Here is a 13,877-nt window from a genome sequence, read left to right as displayed (position 1 = left end):
GTACTTGTGGGGCTGGGGGGTGGAGGGAGAGTTGGGGAGGTGAGAGGAGGAGAGAGGAGGTGGCTGGGCACTGGGCCAGGGCCTCCGCGGCGCGGCCTAACCGAGCCGGAAGAGCCTGGCACGGCTCCGCGCTCGCCCAGGCCAGCTCTCCTGCGCGGCCGGCAGCCACACGGCGGCCTCTTCGCCTGGAACCTCGTTCAGTTTCCCCACAAATACGCGACCAAAGCCTTCCCGGTTATTTTAGACTTGTTTTGAATAAAAACGAGTCGCTTCAAAAAGAAATGTTGCTACAACACACGACCAGAGGCCTTTTCTCCAGCTGTGTCTGTAACTCGCGTGCGTTCAGTCTAATAACTTTTAATGTCTGGCCCTAAAATGTCTTTATAAAAAATAGCTTTACAGCATAATAGTCCAGGTGTCTTTCTGCTTGTTACCAGAGATTTAAAAAATGTGTGGGTTAGCTTTCAGAGACATCCACCCCAGAAGGACTAGGAAGAAAAAGGCGTGCATTCCATTCTGCAGGCGCGGGTCCTGGAAACATTCACCACTGGCTGCCTGCGCTGCAGCCCAGCCGGGCTGGGCACTGCTCTGGGGACACTTGCACGCCTGTCTTTTGCATCAGTTGTTATAAGCAGCTCGGGAGCATGAAGATTTCATTCTGCCCGAAGTTTCGGGTTTCAAACGGTAGAGATGTTTCACTTCTGCTTTGAGAAGGGCTGTTTTTATGGCTATGTACCGAGAACTAAAACAGAATGAATAAAATCGCACCTAATATCAGTCCCGCAGTCAGTAGAAAGTCTTAATGTTAAAAAGGGAAAATATCTGCTGGTGAGAGCTGGTTTTGGTCTTGACCTTGAGTCAGTAATCGACTTGAGATGCTTTTGATTATTTTTGGCATAGGGACACTCCGGGATATTTTAAAACGTTCTTTCCGTGTGGATTTAGGAGCCACCTCCATTTCGGATTGATGTTCTCATCCAGCCTGCACCATCTTGTCCTTAGGCGAGACACCACTCCCCGCCCCAGCTAGCCTAAAAAGACCCTAGCGAGCAGGTCACTGGGGTCACCTTTGGCCGCGATGTCCGGCCTCGCGGTCTGGGTGCGGTTAGGTCGGGTCGGGCTCCTCTCCCCTTCCCCCCCCCCCCCCACCCCGCTCCCATCCTTTCGTGCTACCTTCCTGAACTGGGGCTTCTCGGCTCGCCCTTGAGGCCCTGCGCTCCAGGGAGGCCAAAACCTCTCCTCTCCGCTTCCCTCTGCCTCCTGCCTGTCCCCTGCCCTCCCCTAGCGCCCCGCGTCCAGCGCCGCGCCGGGTGCTCAAGAGAAGCTCAATACGTGTCAATTCAATTGAACTGCTGCGGGCGCAGGCGCTACGCCACCACCGAGCACCGATCAGCACGACATTACCGCGTGGAAATTTATGGGGCGAACCGTCTGCGTCAAAAGTTGCTCCCTGCCAAGGAAAATAAAACGCGGGAGATCATCTTCCGAGGCCGGAGTGAGGGACCAGGGCAGACCCTCCAGCCATCTGAGGTGCAGACCCAGAAATGCCCGCAAACGTGGAGAGATTGTGGCGGATCTCCGCTCCCCTACCCCAAACCCCCCTCGCGACTCTTTGTGCCCCACGCGCTCCCCCGCCCCCCACCGCCTCTCCAAACAATTCCCACACAATTGAAACGTCCGGGGAACTCGGGCTCGGAGTTCGGGCGGAACCGCCTCTGTCGCCGGGGGTGGTGTTTTCTTGTAGCTCTTGACAGCGAAACGGGAAAGGGCTCCTTCCAGAGGAAGGGGCGGCCCGGGGTGGGGGTGGGTGCGGGCGCGGACGCGAACCCGCCTGGCTCTGCCTGGTCTCGGAGGGGACGCGAGGCCGGGAGAGTGCAGCGCTGGTGGCGAGAGGCGGCCGCGGTGGCTGCCGCTGGGGTTTGACAGCTTTGGCGGAGCGGAGTGCGAGGCGCTTTATGGTAATTGCGGTCCTCCACTGGCCTTCTGGGTAGCGAGGGGAGTCTCGGCGCGCCGCGGGGAGAGCCGCCCCCGCCGCCCCCCAGCCCCTCCGCTCGGGCTCTGCGGGCCGCCCCCGCCGCCACCGCCCGAGTCGGTCTCCGGCTCGCCCAGGACGCGCGCCCGGGCCCGGCGGACGCAGCCAACTCGGCCCGAGCGGGGGAGGGGAGGACAGGGGGCGACGGGGGGCGCCACCCAAGTGGTCCGGGGTTCGGACCCCGAGAGGCGGAACGAGCCCGGCTGGGAATCGACGACGGCCGGGGAAAGTCGGGCAAACCTTTCCTGGGGAATCACCCCTCCCGAGAGCCCACCGCCGAGGCGCCGCAGCGGAGGGTGAGCGGAGGCTGGGGGAGCTCAAACTTGCGAGAGCTGGAGGCGGCGGCGGGCGGGCGGCTGTCGCCCGAGCGCAGCGCCTGCGGGGGGAGGGGAGGCGGCTGCTAGGAGGGAGGGACGGAGGGCGGGCGGGCGGAGGGCGGAGGGAGGAGGAGGAGGAAGAGGAGGGAACGAGGGAGGGGGGACGCGTTGGGATCGCGGCGTGCGGCGGCAGACGGAGCCCGGGCTCCCAGCGGCAAGGTGAGGCGGAGCTGCGCTCCTCGCTGAACGCGGGCCGAGCTCGGCGGCTGCGGGGGAGCCGCGCCGGAGCCCAGACCGCCACCGAGCGCGGGAGCGAGGCGGGCGGCGGAGGGGGAGCCCGCGAGCCGCCGGGCGGGGAGCCCAAGCCGCGCTGTCGCCGCGCAGGGACGACTTGGCCAACACACTCACATACACTCACACACACACCCAGACCGAGCGGGCGCTCGCGGCGAACCGTCAACATGGCGCTGGGGCTCCTGCCCGAGCGCGGGCGGCAGCGGCGGTGGCGCGGGAGCTGCTGAGCCCGGCCGAGTCCGGAGCCGCCGCGGGAGCCCGGAGGATCGCGCGGGGCCGTCGCCACCTGCCCGGAGGCGCTGAGCCCGCCCCGCCCCCACCCGGCCCAGAGCCCACCCCTCTGCGGGGCCGACCCCGGGGGCAGCCGGCTGGCAGCAGACGGGCGAGAGAGAGAGAGAGAGAGAGAGAGGGAGAGAGAGAGCGAGAGAGAGAGAGGGAGAGAGAGAGCGAGAGAGAGAGAGCGAGAGAGGGAGTGGGAGAGAGAGAGAGAGAGAGAGAGGAAGAGAGGAGCGAGCGCGGCGCCGCGAGCGGGCTGCGGGGACTGCAAACTTTGCTGCCCGCCGCGCTTCCCTGGCCCAGCTCCTCCGCCCGCGAACGTCGCCGCCCCCCCTCCCCTGCACACCTCTCCCCACCCAGCCAGCCTCCCCCCCCCCCCCCCCCCCCCCCGCCGCCTCTCGCCGCTCGACTCAGCTCGGGGGGAAACTTCAAAGCGCCGGATCGCCGGCTCCCTGCCTCCTCCCCGGCCGGGGATTTCAGGTCAGTGCCCGGAACACCTCCCCCCCACCCCACCGGGAGGCCGCGGACGGGCGGGCGGGCAGCGCGCCGCGGGGTTACAGTGGGCCCCCTGGCCTGGGGCCCCCGCTCGCCGCGGGTTTCTCCCGCGACTCCCTCGCCTACCCCGCGAAGCTTTCGCCTTTGCGCTTCCCTTTGGCTGCCTTGCTCGCTTTCGTTTTGATTCCAGAGCCCTAAGTTATTAAAAATGCAGCCAACCTCAGCGGCCCCGCGTGGGCACCCGGGAGGGAGGGGCGCGGAGGGCGGGGGCCCGCCGCCTCCCGGGGCTGGGAGGAGAGCCGGGAGTTCCGCGGAGTGGAAGTTTGCACCCCGTGTGTGTCTGTGCGCGGGAGCGCGGTGGCCGCGGAGCGCCGCGAGTCGGGCGCGCGGGTGTGTGTGGGGGGAGAGGCTGGGCTGGAAGCTGGGAAGCTCGGCTCGGCGTTCGCTCGCGAGCAGGAAGGGGAGGGCGGCGGGTTCCCGGCTGCTTTCTTTTTCGACTCGGGGAAGAACTGAAAAAGCCCCGGCCACCACCGCCTAGTCTCGCCTCTCCGGGCGCTGGTGGTTTCTCCAAGTGGAACGACGGCTTGTTCGTGCGCCAGGGTGTGTGGCGGGCGCCCCGGGCCGAGCCGAGCTCGACCTGCCGCCGCGCAACTCGGGAGGGGAGTCCCGGATTGTTTTTTTTTTTTCCCTTGGCTTACCCCAAAGCGCGAATCACGTGGATTTAAAAAAAAAAAAAAAAAAGAACTACTAGGAAATCAAGCGGAGCGAGGGGTTCGGACTCGGCCCGCCCGCCAGGTCAGACGCTTTGTTTTGTAAATGTTCTTTTGAGATTATAATTCGCAACTCCCGCCCCCACCGGGGCGATGCGGGTTAGGTTTTAAGTTATAAGCCTCCCCGGGTGAGGGTAGGCTGTAGGGGGTGGGGAGGGCGGTGGCGGAGGGAGGGGGGCGAGACCTGGGCCCTCGGTTGGGCGGCGGGGGGGCAGTCCTGCGGGAAGCCCAGCCGCGCGCCTGCGTGTCTGCGGCGGTGGGAAGTTGGTCCACTCGGAGGTCCAGCGGGGCGTGCGGCGTGGAGGCTCAGGGCGAAGAGGAACTTGCGCACCAGGGGCGCGATCCTCGGCTGAGGCGGGGAGGGCGAGGCGCCGCCGCGCCGCGGGGCCCGGGCTTGGAGCGGGCGGGCGGCTTCGCTGCAGTGCCTCCGCCAAGCCAGGGGGTTCCGGGCGGCGGCGGGGGTGCGCCTGCTGTTTACCAAGCGAGCCCTGGGGCGCCGTGCGCGGAGTGGGGCGGTTCGAGGCACGCGTGGTCCCGGCGGGCTTCCCGCTGCTCGCACGCTCGAGTGGGGGCACGTTCCCGGGTCCCGGAGACGGCTGCGTCCGGCCGCGTGTAGGCCGAGGCCAGGCGAGGCTTAATTTGCTGTTAATGAATCTTTTCCAGAAAGTCCGCGATCTCCAGCTAGAGACTGTGAGTGCCCGCGCGCGGGGGCGCGCACCGCCGGCGTCTGGAGGGTGGGGGTTGGGGAATGGAAGAGGGAGGAAGGAAGGAGGAGGAGGAGGGAGGGTTAAATGTATTTAAAAACAAACCTTAAAAAGAAACCAGCGCGCTTCAGATAGGTATTTCGCACAGCCTCGCTGCATCTAGACTAGACAGCTAGGGATTTTAGCTTTTTTTTTTTTTTTTTTGGAGAGGAGGTTAGGGGGAAGGTTAGTGGGATTTGGTTCTAGGGAGTACGTTCTTGGATAAAAACCTTTAATATGGCTTGGGAGTAAAAATGAGGAGGAAATGACCCACCCCAGAAGGTGGTGGGTGGTGAGCGCAGACACACTCGGGTATTTCTGGCCATCTGACTTCCTGTGGCACTGGAAACGGACACCGCGGGCCGAAATCAATCCTTACGAGGTGTTGGATTTGGTTCTGCCAACAGAATTGCTTCTGTGGAGGGCATTTCAATTGCCGGCCTTGGAGACTCCCGTACAGGGGCACTAATCCACCTTACCCACCCCACCCCCCCCCGACCTGTTACCCGGTCTGGGCTTTGCCGTGTTGGTTCTCGGGTTTATTTTGGGCACGATTTCTCCGCGTAGAGGAAGGGGGGAGGATGGCGGTGATTAATATGCCGTCCAGGTTTAATCCGAGGCTGGTCTTCAGTGTGCGGTGGCGTACACCGCGCACCCTGATAGCCTGGGTGGTTAGGGGAGCGCACCGGGTTTGGGCACCAGGCGCACCGCGGACAGGTCGGTGCCGGGGCTGGGCCGACCCCCAGCGCTGTCCTTTGAGGCGCTGTCACCAGTAGGTGACTGAGAGTTAATTAGGAAGTGTTCTCCGGATCAATGGGCCGCACAGCTCATTAGCGATTCTCCAGTCCTTTGCAGGGCTGTCCGGGCCTCCGCCTCCCACACAGGCTCGGGCCCCGCGGCCGGGCCTGCGGAGGGCGGCGCTGGAAGTGGGGGAGAGGCCGGGCATCGCGGGCGACAGGGAGGCGAGTGTAACTTCGCGGGGCGGCGCGTTGCGTGCGGCGCGGCGAGGCCCGCGCAGCCCGCTCTTTCTTCCTGCTCGGCGTCGCTGCCTAGCTGCTCCTCCCCGCCTCCCCTGCCTATCTCTTGTTCTCTGAGCACGACGCCTGTGCTCCCCCGCCCAGTTTGGGATTAGACAAGATAAAAATAGGACTGCCCAACGCGCAGAGCTGTAACTGTGCCCCGGCCGGCTGCCGGGAGCGGGGGCCCCGGGGCTGGGGAGAGCCGACCCTTAGCTGGGGGCGGCCGGCGCCCGTAGCCCTCCCTCCACCCCCACCCCACACGCCGCGGGCGCCGTCGCGCTCCCTGGGTTCTGTCCGCTGTGAACCGTGCGGTCCGGGGGACCCCGGCAAGGTCTCCGCGCTCTCGCGGGTGTTGTTGGTTGTGTCTGTGATAGATCGGTCTAGACAGGCATGCAGGCCTCCCTCCCGGCTGAAGGACGGGGTTGGGGGCCGACGCAGGGACAGACTCCGGTGAGCCGCGAGTGAGCCAGCGGGCCAGTGAGCTGGGTGGAGGGAATGGCTGCTGGGATTTCTTCTTAACCCTTTAAAGGTGGTGGGTATAGTGTCACAGTGTGTGTGTATGGGGTGGGGTGGGGTGCATGTGCGTAAGGAGCCTAGTAGAAAATTCCTGGAGCCAGAGTAACCCCGAGGGGGGAGGGGGCGGGAGTCTGGGCCTTGGGTTTTCCTTTATCTTCAGCGTGTGCACTGCACGCTCACATCCTGGCGCTTAACCCCCCCCCCCCCCCCCCCCCCCCCCCCCCCCGTGCAATCGGTGATTCTTCGACAAACCAAATGCAGCTGGCAAGCTGATCTAGTCTGACCCACTACTTCTCAACGGGGGAGCTGTGAACACACACAATGGGCACCCCTTACTGAAGGAGGGAGGCGCAGATGTTAAACCTCAGGGTGCCCAGAGAGAATTCAGGCCTTGTGCTCAAGTACAGGAAAGTCTGCTTATGGCTCTGACTTCTGGTGGGGCCTCTGACCCAGACTGCTGTTGACTTGGGGACCTGAGCTAATGGTAGGCCAATGTGTCCAGGTATGCACTGGGCCAAGCAAAGGGGTCCATGAGTTGTCTGTATAAACAGACCCTTCAAACTGTGCACCTGGGGGAAGAGTGTCAGGGGGACAGGTTCCAAATGGGTTGGATACTCCTGGTTATGAGATGGTTTGTACGCATAGACGTGTGTGGCCCATATCGATTGGTCTAAAAAATGTCATACAACTCATCAGACGTTTGTCTAGTTCTTTCCAGAGCTTGCAGTTAGTGGGTGGGTTACAGGTCAGACAGAACTACCCCATACATAAATAATCATTACTCTTCACTCTGCCCCCCCCTCCCCATCCTCTCCCTTTCTTTTAGGGTTGTGGTCTCAGGGGTCCTCTGGTTACATTTTACTCCAAACTGCACACCTATACTGGTCTGGCCCTGGGAAGGAGCTGGCATTATCGGCAAAGTAAGACAGGTGGAAATAGGAGGGAGTGTATCTATTAGACAGGAATGCTCAGATTAAGACATACCTGAGTGATGTGGGCTGAGACAAATCAGGACGCTTGGGCTCTGATGCCCACATGGAACAGGAGGTACATACGAGATAAGGAACTGGCCAAGAGGAATGCAAACATGCATATGCAAATACAGAGGCCTAGAGCGATATTCGAAGAGGAAAAACCCCCAGACTTTAAAGTGGAGCTAGAAACAGCAAAATTTCTGTCGGTGCCTTGCAGAGACAAAAGCCCATTTAAAGGTGTGAAGAGGGTCACTTGGAAACACAAAAAGCATTCATATGCTTACATTCATGCTTAGATACGCAGACTGAATGACAAAAACTCCCCGAGGCCTGACCCAGACTTTCTAGCCTGCCCTGTGCCACGCAGGCTCGGCATTGTGGGCCTCCTATACTATCATTGGCTCTCAGTGACACAGGGCATCTTGGCCAGAAAGAAACTGAGGGCAGAGCGGCGTGCTTAAGGGTGGGTGCCCGTCCCTCAGTTAACAGGGTTACTTCTGGTTACAGTGTTTTTCATTGCTGAAGTAGGATATATGTTGCTCATGCAGGGAAGATTTCTAAGAGAATTTTGAGTTCTTGACCCTTGAGTGGGAGGGTGGTGGTGGAAAAAGTGAAATAGCTTTCCAGTTTGATCGCGAGGAGTGGCTGTGCTTTCATTTCTTCCCCTGGAGATCGTGGGAGAAAGGCCTGTAGAGGGTTGATTCGCAGGCGCCTCTCTGACCCCAGACACGCACTTAAATTGGGGCTAGGGCTCGGCTTGCCCGCAGCTGATTAGCAGCGGGCCCCTCTTTGTTTGAGCCCAGCCGGGGAATTCAGGTTTTATTGGGAAGACCGCACTCGGGTGGAGCCCGAGCGGGCGGGGCAGGGCTGGGCCCCGCCACGGACCCTGTCCGCTGGGCGTTCCGAACCCCGGGAGGCCCGAGGACGTCGGTCCGGGAGCTCTCGACAGTCCTTACAATGCCTCCCGGGTGGTTTCCTAGAGGGCGCCGACCGACGCGAGCGATCCGGGGCGCGGCGGAGGGGGAGCGTTTGGGTCCATACCAGCCGCCACTCCCCACCCCTACCCAGTCAGTCGGAGGCCTAGAGGAGCCAACAAAGTCCTTTGTTAGGCCTCGGGGTCAACACCCGTTCCCGAGGGGCCACAGAGGGGCGGGAGAGCCAGGCTCTTGAGGGACCATCTCGCACTGGGGCTCTGGCGTCCGCTCCCACGATTCCCTTCCTGGCCCGGGGGCCTTGCTTATTAGAGCCGGGTAGGAAGGCGGGATTCCGTCTGTTTTTGCTTAGAGCCAGCTGCGCTGCTGAGGCCTAGGTGGCGGGGCGGCCGGGAGGGGAACCCGTCGGAGCTGGAGCGGATGGCCTCCTCTAGCCGCCCCTGTGGTGGCCGAACCACCCTGCTCGCGGGCACTTTGCAGGGTTTGCCCGCCGACTCCCTGGTCTCCCAGCCAGGCCCGACGGCTTTCGCTGGTGGCCCTCGAGGTGTGCCTCGGGCCGGGATATTTGACTTCCCCTTGGGTCGGAGTTGAGGAACAATGGTTTTCTCGGAATTTTCTGTCTGCGGGAAGCCTTTTTTCAGGACACAAACTCACCTTCCACAAGCTCCCAGCTGAACGTTGGGGAAATTGGGGTCCTACTTGTCTGTTTGCCGAGACGTCTTCCCAACCTACATCATCCCGGCCGCACCCCTGTGGGCGACTCCCTGTGATTAGATGTGCGGGGAAGTCCGCTCGGAGAAGATCCTGACAGCATAAAATATAATTTGTGATCTAAAAGACAGTTTCTCGTATAATCTCATTATGCACCACAGACTCCCGGTGTTATTTTGTGGAAGGCGGACAATGATCAATTTACATTGACCCGGGGCTGGGCGAGCTTTTAGATGGTAATTGCCATATTGATTTGCATGCAAAAAGGAGACCTGCTAAAATTAAAGACCGGAAGCTAAATTAAACTAAATTTATTGTCTCAGGTGCAAAGCGGAGGAACTGCTGGGGGAGGGGGTGAGTCAGGTCCGGGTGTCTGGGGCCGAGCAGGTGAGACGCCCGAGAGCTGCGGAGTGTCTCACCTTTGCCCTGGTGATTTCATAACCTAAGGAGGGGGACCCAGCGGGGAAAAGTTATAAAACGGCACTACCGCATTTAAGGCTCTGGGGTCTTTTAATGTTAATAGTAACTGGGGGAGGGGGCGTTAATGGTACAGGGGTCTTGCAGGCCATTTCGCGCGCCCCCTCCCATTTCTATTGTTCTGCTGAGCGCTTGCACTTTTACCGGGAATACCAAAAAACTTGCCCCCTGAAGAGTTAAGTTAAAAAAAAGAAAGAAATAGGCCTTCCCGCCTCGCTCCCTCCCCCTCCCCTCTCCTTCCCTCTCCTCCCCCAGAAGGCTCGAGACAGTTCGAGGAGAGCGCGAGGGCGTCGGGCGCGTGTAGCGCTCCCCGCGGGTAGGCCCAGGCCGGCCGTTGGGACTGCGGGCGTAGCTCTCGGGACGTCACGGTCCCTGGCTCGGGCTGAAGCCGCTCGCTCCGGGAAGCCGCTCGCTCCAGGTGGGCCGAGTAGGCGGCAGGGGTGCGGGGGGGGGGGGCGGAGAGCATCCGTGGGGGCAGCCTCTGTTCGGTGTCCGAAGTGAGGGGTCGCCTCCCCGGAGGCTGGAAGGGTTGGCTCCGAGTGCTGGGGGGGGGGGGGGGGGGGCTGGAAACTCAGTCGCGATCGATCTTCCAGACCGGAAAGTTTCAGAAAGAGAGAGAGAGAGAAAGCAAGCCACTTGCGAACGGCTGGCCGGGAGCCAGGAGCAGGGGGAGCGCGGGGCCGCCATCGCCTGTCGTCGGTCCCCCGCCCTGGCCGCCGACGCCCTTGCGCGCCTGGCCGCGCCGCGGAGCCATTTCGCACATCCGGCCCGCGGCGTCGGGAGGAGCAAACCCGTCCAGGGCCAGGAAGCCCGCAGGGGCGACCGCATCGCTGGTACCCCAGCGGGTCCCCTGCGAGCTGAGCGGCAGCCTGCGGCGTGGAGTGTGGTAGTTCCGGGAGCGTCTTGAAAGCCAGGGCAGACTGGGAAATTGGGTGGGGGTGGAGAGGGGATGCTGGGCGCTGAGGTTTGCGGCCCCCGCGTTTCAGTGGTTCCTGACTTCGGAGACGCAAGGTTAGGAAAAGCAAAGGAAAGGCTGTCTCAACTCCCAGCTTGGGTTTTTGGGGACACCTGGGCATCCCGTAGCGTAGGGACCAGCTTCTTGCAAGTGTTGCTTCCCCCTCCTCCCCCCTCCTTGATCCCTGGGGTTTTTTGTTTAAAATCCCTAAGAAAGGCATAAGAACTGCTTCCAAAGGGCTCTTGTGCTATCTAGATAACTTGATTTATTGCTTTATGTGGCAAAACTAGGGTGGCAAAGCCTAATCCATAGTTCCAGGGAGTCAGCATTTTTCTCCCAGACCTCAGAGGAGCACACCCACTGACCCCTGAGTGTTCTGGGCTCCTGGAGGAGGGGACAGCCTCACACCAGAGTAGAAGTTTGTAGGATGTGGGGAGAAATTGTGAAAGGACTTTAAATGGACTGAAAGATTATTGAGCGTAGAAGCTGGGCTCCAGGCTCCCAGTGGCACCTAGTCACCTAGGTGTAAAGTGATATTCTCTTGCCCTGGGCTGGGATACCCGGCTGCAGGCAGCTGTAGGCACTTCTTCCTGGAGACTACGTGAAAGTAAGAATTTCAAAGGGAACAATTATACCCGTAATTGGCTCCCCTCCGAAACTCCGGGACTGAGTTTGACCGCGGCCCATTTTTACTAGTTGTGTGACCTTGGGGGCAAGTTATTTATGGTCTCTGAGCTGCCCTAAGTTTCTTCATTTGTAAGACTGAGAATAATTACCCACCTTTAGGACCAAAGAAGAACATGCGGCACATAGTAGGTTCCCAGTATTACTACTCGCTTTGAATGCCTGGTCATGTTCCCAGAAGTTGCTCCTCCATTCCCTGCTGCCCCTGATGTCCTGGGACGCCAGAGTCTTGGGGCTGACCATGTGGCCCAAAGCTCCCCTCAGAGTTTTCTTCTGGATCGGCCTCTTGCCTTCCCCTTTTCCCTTTGTTGCAGTTCTTTGCATTCTGTTTTTTAAAGGATTCCATATGAAAGGGCTTGGATTTTTCTTCTAAGTGGGATCATTATATGGTTAGGAATTGATTCCAGAACCGGCATTGAGGTGCGGGGGGGGAGGGGCCAGACCTGGTTGGAAGAGGTGAGAGGAGGTGGCCTGCTTGCCGAGGCCAGAGGTGCTGTGGTTTGTTTGATAGGGATTAAGTCCGGATGTTATGAGGTCTCAGTGTGGTTTTCAATAAAGTCTGCCAGGGATTGCTGCTTTTATATCGATATGTATTTTTTAAAAAATTAACTTGAACGAGAAGAAAACCAGACCTGTATGGATCCTGGCCGGTAGTAAGCTACTGTGATCAGGTTTCCTGCTCAACTCCCAGAGGGGAAGTCAGCATTTGATTGAAGCTACACTTGGTTCTTGACTCTCAGGGGATGCCTGCTCTGAAACAGGAGCCCTCCCTTTCTCCTCCCCCTCTCTTCCTCCTCCCCCTCCCTCCTCCCTCTTTTTCCCTTCTTCCCCTAAAAGCCTTTGTGCTGAAAGAGCTTCAGTAGGCACGAATCCCTGGTCCCTCTCTGAAGAATGCCTTCCAGCCTTAACTGACATTGTTGTGTGGAGAGCGCACAGTGCACAGCCCCCCCCACCCCAACCTTAGCTCACTGTTTTAGGGGTACTGGACTCTCAGGGTGCCCTCCTGAGGGGAGTGAGGGTGGGCTGTGCAAGGACCAGGGATTGTTTTCCAGGGTCTGTTTGTTTTCTCCAGCAACAGAGGCCGAGGGGTGGAGTTGGGCGAGTCAGGCAGTTATGTTCCAGCTTTGGGGCTGATTTAAAACTTGGTTTAATTAGAGAAAGCCCTAGGCATTTACCAGTCCTGTACAAATGCAAACTTGAAATAGCTCTCAGCCGACGTCATTGAGGAAAGAATAAATGAAGTACAGAAACGTCCAAACTATGGAAATCCTAGAGCAGGCTGCCCTCCCATAAACACATGGCAAGTGCCAAGGCATTTCCAGTCAAAACACCCGTGGAACCGGCAGCCTCCCTCCTTTGTATTTATTATTTTATTAACAGCGTTTTACACAGCATTTAACAAGCGCAGCCTGCCTGCTTTCTGTACCACGACACTCAGCAGACTGAGGGGTGGAAAACCGGATGGGGAGGGGTGGTCTATGAAGAGGCTTTTTTGGCTGAGGAAATCTCTTCTTCCGAAGGTTAAGGCACAATAGCGTTTGGGGGTGCATTTCTATTGGCCGAAGAGAAGACAAAAAGTAATGCTTTGCAGGAAGAAATCCCCTCTCCTTTCTCTTGGTGGCTCTAAGGAGGAAAGTTGTGTAGACACATTGTGTCTGCTCTCAGCTTGCATTCCGGAAGGTAAAGCAGGGTATGTTTCACGATCATCTGCCCCATGGGGTTATGGGTGATTTTCCAAGAAGTATTTGTCTGGTATCCTTATTCTGTATCCTGGTGGAAAGTTTATAACGAAAAGTAATGCCTTTCTTAAGTCATAAAATGAGCCTTGTATGATTATTTAATTAAAATCTATTTAAGGACCGATTAGGCGTGTAATTTGCGCTAATAATGACGATTATGGAAATGTTCGACTTAACCAAAAATCATAAAGGAGACATTTTGATCAGTGGGGCGACCAATAAAGTCTTCAGCGAGTTGAGTAGTTTCCCAAACACCAGAGGCGTTCGGCCTAGGGCTGCGGAAAGCGCCATCCTGTGACGCTTAGAGCTGTGGGCCTCCCGGCCTGACCCCAGCCTGGCCAGGGCAGGCCAGTCCCCTCCCCCCCCCCCCCCCCCGCGGAGAAACTGACCCCACAAGTCTAAACAATACCCTCATTCCCACTGGAAGAGCCAGGTTGGGGGTAGGGTGCTTCCCCAAGCTACCAGAAGGAGCAAACCCGGGGATTTGCACCACCCAGAAATCTCCGCGCGACGGCTGCACTCTTGGGCTTTTTAAAGCATCAGCACCGAAGAACTCGGGTTTACTCGGGTTTACTCGGGTTGTTTGGCTCGCCTTGGCTGGAGACTGGGGTGGGGTGGGGGAATAGGGAGGGTTGGGTGTGTGTGAGGGGGTCCCTTGTTCCGGAGAAACCTGCCAGCTGCTGGGCTTGGTGCGAAGGCAGCGGAGGCAGACACAATGCTGCTGTTGTTGGTTTGATCTCTAACTGTGGATTGTTAGTCTGGCTTTAACTATGTGGTAAGGGGGGAATGTGAAGGCTGTTTACAGCGAGTGCAAATAATGTGACAGCTGTTGGCGCACGAGCAGCGCTGCGCCTCCTCGGCACTTACACAAAGCGCGCAGTGTGCCCGCGGAGGAGCTGCAGAGGTGGCAGCCCCTTTCTGGCCATAGCGTTCTCAGACGAGG

General features: G+C 59.4%; 1 protein-coding gene across 15 annotated transcripts in view; it reads left to right on the top strand.

The window, feature by feature from the left end:
- The window catches only part of BCOR (BCL6 corepressor), a 119,589-nt gene that overhangs the window by 69,244 nt on the left and 36,468 nt on the right, over positions 1–13,877 (top strand). For 2 of the 15 annotated variants that reach the window (XM_023589043.3, XM_004459405.4), the window contains exon 1: positions 3,317–3,399. The exons of 4 other annotated variants lie outside the window; for them this stretch is intronic. The gene's annotated coding sequence lies outside the window, so the exon portion shown is untranslated. Of the gene's footprint in view, positions 1–1,832; positions 1,959–2,506; positions 2,569–3,141; positions 3,400–3,814; positions 4,210–4,574; positions 4,875–9,818; positions 9,975–13,877 lie in introns of those variants that run through there. 9 more of the 15 variants (XM_058291780.2, XM_071213004.1, XM_071213003.1 and 6 more) reach the window with 9 other exon arrangements.

The sequence above is a fragment of the Dasypus novemcinctus genome, chromosome X (genome assembly GCF_030445035.2).
Source record: "Dasypus novemcinctus isolate mDasNov1 chromosome X, mDasNov1.1.hap2, whole genome shotgun sequence".
NCBI classification, from domain to species: Eukaryota; Metazoa; Chordata; class Mammalia; order Cingulata; family Dasypodidae; genus Dasypus; species Dasypus novemcinctus.
This window is presented reverse-complemented; position numbering and strand designations above follow the sequence as displayed.